Below are 10,268 nucleotides of genomic sequence, written 5' to 3' on the forward strand. Positions count from 1 at the left end.
AGAGGAATTCTAAGCCCATGGAAATTAAAGAGTGAAATGAACCTCTAACAACAACAATAAAGCTAATGAAAAAGGAGTCTACAAAGGTAAGAATTGACTTTATCTCAAAGAGCTAGAGCGTTATCGTAAAGATAACCAATGCTTCAAGTGCGAAGAGCAAGGACATGCCTATCATGCTTGCCCCCAAAGAAATGTGTGCAATGAGCCGCCTAGAGCCTCTATGGTTGAAGCTCCAAAAGAGAATTCTCATTGCCAAGAATTTCTCCTTTTATGCTTGGGGAAAGGTGCAAGAGCATGATGCCTTTATTTTTTTTGACCTTGGTTCAACTCACAACTTCATTCCACGGAGTTGGCCACCAAGCTAGGCATACAAGCTCATGACATGGGAGACACCGTCAAAGCCAATGGAGCTTTCAAGGGACAAGAAGCCGTAGTTACTCCCTTGATTGGAAAATTGAGGCTTCATGCCCAAAGCTATGTCAACAAAGTGGACTTTTTCATCTCCCCTCTCCAACATGAGGATATTATCCTAGGGGCACCATGGTCCAACCGCATGGCTGCCACTATGAAGTTCCCTAAAAGGAGAATATAGTACATAGAAAAATCCATGTACATAGATGCTAATGAATCAGGGCGAGCACCATATCCCTGGTAATTATGCTTGCTTTTGATAAGTTAATGAAAAGCTCTATTTTTGCATATATAATTTTTGTTAGAGAATCTATAAACGATTCTAATGTTTTCACAAGTAACATAAAGGAAATCGAGAGGAATTAGAGTTGTCTAATTTCCTAAATGAATTCCAAGATGTTTTCATCATTGATGGCATCACTAGTGAGCTACCTTCAAAACGAGGGATGATGACCATGCAATAGAGCTTCTACCAGGAAGCTCACTGCCTAATAAACCTCCTTATTGAGTTTCACAAGCTCAACAAGAGGATATCATGAGGCAAGTGCATGAATTGGTGGAAACAGGGATGGCAAGTCCTAACTCCTCTCCATTCTATTCACCAGTACTTTTAGTGCAAAAGAAAGATGACACATATCACATGTGTGTCAACTATAGAGCACAGAATAGGATCACTTATCAAAAAAATAAAATCATGTGCCGCGGGTAGAAGATCTATTTGATAAGTTACAAGTCATGATGCACAAAAATCTTTAGGCCACTCAAATTCTCTTGAGGAGTACAAGTGACACCTCCAGGTAATCTTTCAAGTTGTGAGAGAGAATAAGCTTTTCATTAATCAAAAGAAAAGTGAATTTTTCCTACAAGAGATTCAATATTTTTGGTCAGATTATCTCTAAAGATGGCGCCCATTTGGATCCAACAAAGTTAGAGGTAATAAAAGGATGGCATAATCCAAGGAATCTATAGGAGCTATGAAGCTTTATTGGTATGTGTGCATACTATAGACGCTTCATAGAAAAATTCTCGCTAATTGCAAGCCCATTACATGATGTAACAAGAAAGAAGGTTAAGTATTTATGGACTGCAAAAGAGCAAGAAGCTTAAGGAGAATTTTATCTCTCAACTTGTGCTCACACTACTAGATCTTAAAGCCATTTAAGGTCCAATGTGATGCTTGTGGTGATTGCCTTGGAGTTTCTCTGCTTCAAGAAGGGCATGCCATATCATATGTCAAAGACTCAACTTCAATAAGAAAGTATTGGGTAGATACAAAAAAGAGCTACTAGACCTTCTGTATGCCCTAGACATGTGGAAACACTATCTCTTGGTGATTCCATTCATCCTACGAATGGATCACAAAGCCTCAAGAACTTCATGATGCAAACCAAGCTCTCCAACAAACAAATGAGGTGGGAAAATTTTCTTTTGCAATTTAAATTTCATATTTCTCACATTTTTGGCAAGCACAATCAAGTGGCCGATGCACTTTCACAATGGCCAAGGGTAAATGTGGTGTCAATAGCATCTCACGATGATCTATCTTTTATGATATATGAGTATGCTACTAATCAAGACTTTAAGTATGTAATTATAGCCTTTGCACTACGGAAGAAAGAAGAACCATTCATCTTGGAGGATGGTTATCTTCTAAACAGAAATAGGATATGTGTTACTCACCCATGCAATAAGAAAGTCATGTATGAATCCCATGCTTCTCCTTATGCGGGCCAAAGGGAGATTCCATAATCTACTCTTCAAGAAGTAGAAATGTATATATGTTGGCCTACCATGAAAAGTAAACATACAAGAGTATGTTTCAAAATGCGTGGTATGCCAAAAGTCAAAATTTGACCGAGGGAAGAAACTTGGTGTTTCAATCGACAAGCTTAGCAAGAAAACACACTCTATGCCGATCAAACAGACTATTAAGGCACATCAAACGGCAAACCACTTCAAATATCAAATTTTTGAGTATTCATGGCTTGCCAGCATCCATAGTGTCAGGCAAACATCCTAGAATGACCAGTAATTTCTGGAACGGTCTCTTTGAGAATCTAGGAATTATATTAAATTTCTCTTTTGGCCTATCATCCACAAACGGATAACCAAAGTGAAATAAATAATCTAATGATTCTTGATCTACTAAAAGCCTATGTCATGGAAGTAGATCAACGTTGTCAATGAGAGAAGTACCTTATAGAGTATGCGTACAATGACATTGTACATACTTCTATAAGGAAAGCACCTTTTGAGGTTAAAGAGGGAAGATCCAAAAATCCCTTACTACTTAAAGTACACGAGAAGATCTTCACTGCTAATGAATATAGCCGAGACTTACAAGAATCTTTTCCAAAGATTAATGAGGTTATATCCATCTCACAATAAAGGCAAAAAGGGTTGCTGCTAATAATCACAGAAGAGACTTAGCCTTTAATAAGGAAAATTAATGGGCCTTGTTAAAGTTTCTCAAGGCTCGTCTAGAGGCATACTACGGGCCACCAAGGGTATTATGCTAAAATTAGCAAAAAGATATTATGGTCCTTTTTAAATTTTTAAGCCAATCAATGAGATGGCTTATCAATTAAATTTTCCCAACCATTGGCTCTTGAACAATGTTTCCCATGGAAGTCTACTTAAGCCTTACAAAGGAGTGTCACCAAAAGAAGCAATAGATGCATACCCTCCAAAAATCAAAGATCAAGAAGAGATACTTCAATCTAAGTCCATCGTATAAAATGAAGACAAGGTATTAAGAAATGATAAGATTATCAACAATACCTTATTAAGTTTAATAATTATGCTTTTAAAGATGCTAGATGGATGCAAGGAACCTTGCTTAAGGATAATATGAACCTTGTCAATGCTTACAATGATGTCTTAGAGTAAGCATATGAAAATTATTTATAAATGAATAATATTGTTGTCTTATAAGACTAGTTCTCTTTTTTATTGTGCACAAATTTAAGTAGTATGCATGCTTAGAATCATGTTTGTGATGACGACGTCACAAACCAAATCTCCCAAGAACGAAATGCACTAGTCATCCATTGTGCAATGATGTCGCAGGGTAAAAAGGGATCCTCTACTTGCTAAGAAACATAGATAATGACTAAGGCTTTATCTTCTCCACCTCATAGTCAAGGAAGACTATGGTTTCAAGAGAGAGTTAATGTCATAAAATCGAATATCTATCCATCCCAAATGATATTCTCATATTGAACTGATCATTTAATGTGGAAAAATGAATGGGAACAAAAGTTAGAATAAAGATATGTGCTTTTAGACTTATCTCAGCAGAGGACCAAAGGGAGAGAGAAAGCTACATCTCATTGAGGGTCAAAAAAGGAGATGTATACCAAAGAGCAATGAGAAAATAATGGAGCTTAAAAGACCTTAGGGTTAGCTGCATCAAAGCCCTCCAAAGGTTAGTGTTAAAAGTCCTTAGTACTTTAGACCTTAGGAAAGCTAGGCATGTGCTTGAGGTGCTTGTCGTGCTTTTTAATGACTAAGGTGCTTGTCGTGCTTGATGACTAAGATGCTTGAGGTTCTTGTCATGCTTGATGACCAATGTGCTTGAGGTGTTCATGAGCCTAAAGGTAGGGGCATGAGAGAGAACACTCACACACACACTCAAGGCAAGCCCAAGTCTGAAGAGGCATTAAGGCCACATGTCAGGCCCCTAGCAATATTTCCCTCATACTGTGTCTAAATCCTATTGGATGAACCATAGGAAGGTCCAATGAGAATCTAGATTCAATTAAATAATTAAGATATTTTTCTTAAAGGGTAAAAGGAGGAAAATTATCCAAATGCTACAATTTAGTAATTAATATCTTTCTCACACAAGGGGGGAAGGAGGACACTTGTCCAAATGCTACACCCCTTGCTTGTTATGACTAGAGCCACTCATTGTCTAGCCCAAAGCTTGAACGAATAGGCTTTTAGCAAGAGTAAAGTAACAAAACCAAATTCTCTCTCTCTCTCTCTCTCTCTCTCTCTCTCTCTCTCTCTCTCTCTCTCTCTCTCTCTCTCTCTCTCTCTCTCTCTCTCTCTCTCTCTCTACGCATTGATGTAAAGACAGAAATTTTCAGAGTTATGGAAGGCGTTTCTGTAGCAGCATTTCCGAAGTGAACAGGTTCAACAAAATTGATTCTCATCTCCTATTTTACATACAATGTCTTCCGGCACTCGCAAGGGTTCTTCTTCTTCAACAAGATCCACAACCATTGTGGACAGTGATCCAAAATCTCCTAAGTGTGGAGATAGCAACACAACCCCCCAACCAACGACATCGGAAACCATGATCATGGCGTACTTGGTATCATTGCAAGAGACCGTAAACAAACAAGGAGAAGACTTACGAGCACTTGCAATGGAGAATGGCACACTAAGGGTACTTGTGGTTGAGAATGAAAATCTCAAGAGGACACTTGAGATGCAAACAACACGTTTGATGCAACTTGAAGAGGAAGTCAAGGAATGTAAACGCTCTCTTGTGGACTTGAATGCTTTGAAGGAGCGGATGAGCAAAGTAGAGCATGACCATGTATTGAAAGAGGAGAAATTTGACACTATGAGCCGGGATGTATGCGACATGAAAAATGTATGCACAAACAAGTCTTGGGCTGATGTATGTGGTAGCAATGTGGTTTCTAATTCCTCACTCATGCAAGCTATGGTTCAAACAAAGAATGTTGAGAATGTGGATGTGGAGGAGTTGAAAGAACGGGAGCGACGTTCCAAGAACATTGTTATTCGTGGAATTCGCGAAGAGAAGTCAGAGACACCTCCTTCTCTTGCCATTGTTATTGAAGATTTCTTCAAAACCCACTTTGGCATGTCCGGAGTTATGGTCTATGGAGCACATAGAGTGGGGAAGCAAGGAGCTCCTCGCTCGGGAGAACGGCCAATTGTATGCACCATGCCGGATGAGACCAAGCGAAAGATTATCCTTGATAATAGTTGGATCTATTTGAGGGATACAAAATGTTTTGTATGTGAAGATCGCACTATTAAGCAACAAAATATGCGTCGCAAGGCATATGAGGAAAAGAATAATAAAAACAAGGAGATCTCTCATGAGGAAAATGTGCCCAAGGAGGAGGCAAGTCTCTCAAGCAAATAGGGATGCGTGACCTATGAGACCGAGTTACAATTGAAAATATGCTTTTGGAATTGTAATGGATACCCATGGAATGCGGGGGTTGGCATTGATGAACTAACAAGCAAAGCCGATGTTGTACTTCTTGTTGAAACTTGGGAGCATGATACACAAAGGATTGACGGCTTGGAGGATTACAATGTACATTCATTGATGTGGTCAAAGAATCTCAAGCAACGAAGAGGACAAGGAGGGTTAGCATGTATGGTTAAGAAAGGATTGGAAGATTTTGTATCAATTGTGAAAGATGACAAGTACAAACGTTATGTATGGCTGAAAATTATGACACCAAAAAGAGTACCCATTTTTGTAGCCGGTTGCTACATTCCTCATCATGATTCTCCCTTTTATGCTTGCATGGATAGAGATCAACCATTTTCTGATTTGGAAGAGGACATTGCTTATTTCAAAGGTGAAGGTGATGTTATTGTATTTGGGGATATGAATGCTCGCACAAAAACATTGCAAAATGATACTCAACAATTTGATATGCCATACATTTCAAGGGAGTTGGAGGAAGTTCACTTGTATGATCGTACTTCAATGGATGAGAAAGAGCCGGATCACTATGGAAAGTTACTTTTACACATGTGTAATAGCACGGGTATGCTCATTGCCAATGGTGTATCTTTGTGGAGTGGAACCAATGGATTTACATGTAGAAGACATAATGGGGATAGTGTGATTGACTATATGCTACTCTCTGAAGCCATCATGTATCGCATAAAGAGTTTTATGTTTGGTCAATGGACCCCGGAATCCGACCATCGCACCTTATGTATTGACCTTTCATGTGGAGAAGCAACTAAGCATGATAATCGCAGCCAAAGGAAAGAGAAGTTATCACTATGTATGGATTTCAAATGGGCACCAATGTACATTGAAATGGTTGAGCAAAAATTATGGATGACAAAGCTTCAATGTGATGCACCATTGGAAACTAAATGGGAAGCTTTCAAAAAAGCTATTTGTTCTTGTGCGGAAGAATGCTTTGCCATAAAGCATCTCCATGGTATCAACAAAGATAGATCACGCAAAAGGTGGTTTGATAAAGAATGTCAAGATGCTCGAAAGTCCTTGATAAAGCTTGATGCAACTATGGACAAAGACAACTATCAAAGTCATTTGCATACATACAAGGCATTGATTCAAAAGAAGAGAAGAAGATGGGAAGTAAAGCAACAAGAATTTCAAGTCCAAGAAAAGGCACATGCATGTGGAAGATTTTGGAGAAACTTGAGAGGCAAGCGGATTGAGAATTTTGGTAACTTGAGTCTAGTGGATATGTACACACATTGTAGGCAATTATATGAGCAAGAAAATACTGAAAAAATGCCATTTTATGGTTCACTCCCATGTATGCCGTCTTTTTTCACTATTGAGGATGTATGCGGTGGGCTTGAAAAGTTGGCCACTCGCAAAGCGAGAGATCTTCAAGGTATCAAGCCGGAGATGATCAAATGGACGGGAGATTTTACCCATGAGTGGATGTGTGATATGTTCAACCTTGCACTTCAACATGGTATGCCTTATGATTGGAGTACTAATTGGGTTAAGCCTTTGCATAAAGGAGGGGATGTAAAGAATGTAAGTAACTACCGGACTATAATGATTGGGTCTCTTATGGCAAAGTTGTTTGGGTGCATAATGGAAATGAAATTGAGTGATTGGGCTGAAGAGAATGACAAGCGTGCAAAGGGACAAGCGGGTTTTCGTCGATGCCATAGCACCATTGATCATCTTGTCACTCTTCGTGTTCTCATGGAGGAAAGTTGGTTGAAAGGCAAGCGATTGTATTGTTGTTTTGTGGACTTTAAGAAAGCCTTTGATATGATTCCACGTAACAATTTGTGGAGAAGGATGGAAGAACTCCAAGTGCCAAGTGAGTTTATGCTTGCGGTTTCTCGAATCTATGAGAAGGTGATTTGTCAATTGCGCATGGGAAGAGAAATTTCAGAAATTTTTGTAAGCACTATTGGGGTTAAACAAGGATGTCCATTGTCACCAACTCTCTTTGGTCTATGCATCGATCAATTGGAACAAATGGTACTTGACTTTATGCAAGAAGAAGGCATTGAAGAGGTCACTATTTGCAATGCGGTAATCATGCTTTTGTTGTATGCGGATGATGTAGTGCTTCTAGCACACACTTTAGAAGATGCACAAAAGCTTATGGTTGTCCTTGAGAACTTTTGCTTGCATAGTGGGCTGATTGTAAATGAATCCAAAACAAAGGTTATGCTTGTGAAAACCAACCATAAGGAGAAGCCATGCATTGTGTACAACAACGAGACACTTGAAGTTGTTGAGAGCTTTAAGTACCTTGGCCTTGAGGTTCCATCCAATCACAAGTGGCATGAATGTGCTATGCGTCGTTTGGAAGCGGGAAAGAGAGCATATTATGCATTTGAGAACATGTGTAATGCGGGAAACATCAAGTGTTGGGTTCTCAAGAAGTATCTTTTTGATGCATTGGTGACACCGGTTCTTCTTTATGGAGTTGAAGTGTGGGGCGGGAGCATCTCAAAGTCTACTTGGAAAGAGTTTGAGAATGTCCAAAAGCGTTTTCTTACAAACTTTCTCCAAGTTAAGACACAAACACCATATATGCTCTTACTTCTTGAGTCGGGATCTCTTCCAATTGAGGTTATGGGCATGGAAAGGGTTGTGGAGTATATGATAAAGATGCGTCAAAACCCCTCACATCGACTTCCTACAATTGCATGGGAAGCAAGCAAAAAAGTTCAAAAGACGCATAAAAGCAAGATCTTGAGCACGGGATGGATGCAAGACATAAAGAAGTGGTTTGGGAGATGGGATGCATTACACTTGCTACATGATGCTTCAATTGACTCTCAAGTGAATGAAGCTTTTCTACAACGCCAATGTATTACGGCTTGGGAGAAATCCGGTGGGTCACGCTTCATACATTACACCACCTATATTGCCCCCAACTACAAAACCATGTTCTTCGCTGAGAGAGGAAACCGTACTCACACTTACATGCTTGAGCCTATTCCCTTGTCCGCGATACGCACTATCGCAGCAATTCGGCTTAGCTCCCATTTCCTTCGATGCGAGATAGGGCGTTGGGGCAATGGAGAAGAGTCAAATCGATTGTGCACATTATGCTCACTGCAAGTTCGAGAGTCTGAGTACCACACACTACTAGAGTGCTCAGCTTTTGATCACATCCGAACTTGCTTCTCTCACATTTTCAGCCATAACTTAGACCTACACACTTTCCTCTCCCAGCCAAAGTGTGGGCTCTCCATTGCGACTCTCATCACTACAATTTTGGAGCATCGAGAGTCACTCATCAGCCATACACATACTACATCACATGTAACTTTGGTCCCATAGGTCATATTTGACCTCCGAGGACGATAATAAAATCTATCTATCTATCTATCTATCTATCTCTCTCTCTCTCTCTCTCATATACTCCACAAACCACACACACCCTGGCCCATTGTGTGTTGTGCACACAAGTCATCTCATTCTCCAACCAAGAGTTATGCTAAAAGCAATGATTATCAATCTCTCTATCTTCATTATCACTATGCTAAGCTATGCTCTAAGAGTGATAATATGTGAGGAGACTACTTCTTTCTTGTAAAGATACATCTTCTTCTCTTCATCTTCCTCACTCCTTGCTATCTCTCTCCACCTTTAAAGGTGTTTGAGGAACATAAAGCATGTATTATACCAAGTATCTCTTCAAGGCAGAATTTAACCATGATTGAAACATTTGATGCTACCCACCCTATCACCTTTTGTTGTTGAGGTTGAATCTGTTCTTGATGTATCCAAACTGGGTTGTTGACTTTGATGTGCTTTTTGGATACTAACACTTGGTTGACTCTCTTCAGCTTCTTTTGGATGTTTTTTTTGTGTGTAGAAACTTTGGTTGATAAACTTTTTTCTTTGGTCTCCATTGCATTGTTGATGGTGTGGATTTTGATGTAGAGGCTTCCTTGGAAGTTGGGTAGAGGCTCATTGAAGGTATTTTCCTCTTGCGAGGTCGATCTATTTCAGTGTTTACATTAGCTTTACCTTTTTCCATGATGGTTGGGGATTTCTTCTCCGCATGGATTTGAGAAGCTTCATGGACTCTTAATGTTGTCGTTGTTGAAGCTGTTGGTTTTTGTCAAAACAAGATGTTCCTCCAGCTTTTTGTCAGGACTAGACTCTCCTTGATGTGATGGGAGTTGATTATTTGGAAAGTATCCTTGTACTCCCCAGTACTCAACTCGAGTATGGATTTTGCCACGGCAAAGCTAGTGAAGGTGCCGCAGGAAGCGTGTGTGACTGCAAGTGCAAGAGCAAAGAGAGAGAGAGAGAGACCTGCTTTGGGTGGAGCACACAACAACGTTACCCTGTGCAGCTCCTTATTCTGTTGTATTAAATAATAAGTGTATACTGGTTATGCTAGTAGATGGGTTAGTAGTAAGTGACATGTCCGGCCAGTTGGCCTGAATCCCAACAAACTCCCACTTGAAGGCCAACGTAGCCCAACTGACTTGGTATGTACAACCGTGAAGCAATCTAGTGGCTTCAACCTATACCCATCAACTCACTGCAATGTGTAAACCACTCCAAAGCTAAGCCTTTTTTCAAAGCATCTGTTGGGTTGTCGTCAGTGTGTATCTTGACCAAATCAATGATCTTTTTTGCTAAGAAATCTCTCAGG

Source organism: Adiantum capillus-veneris, chromosome 14 (assembly GCF_014529385.1).
Source record: "Adiantum capillus-veneris isolate H3 chromosome 14, ASM1452938v2, whole genome shotgun sequence".
Taxonomy (NCBI): Eukaryota; Viridiplantae; Streptophyta; class Polypodiopsida; order Polypodiales; family Pteridaceae; genus Adiantum; species Adiantum capillus-veneris.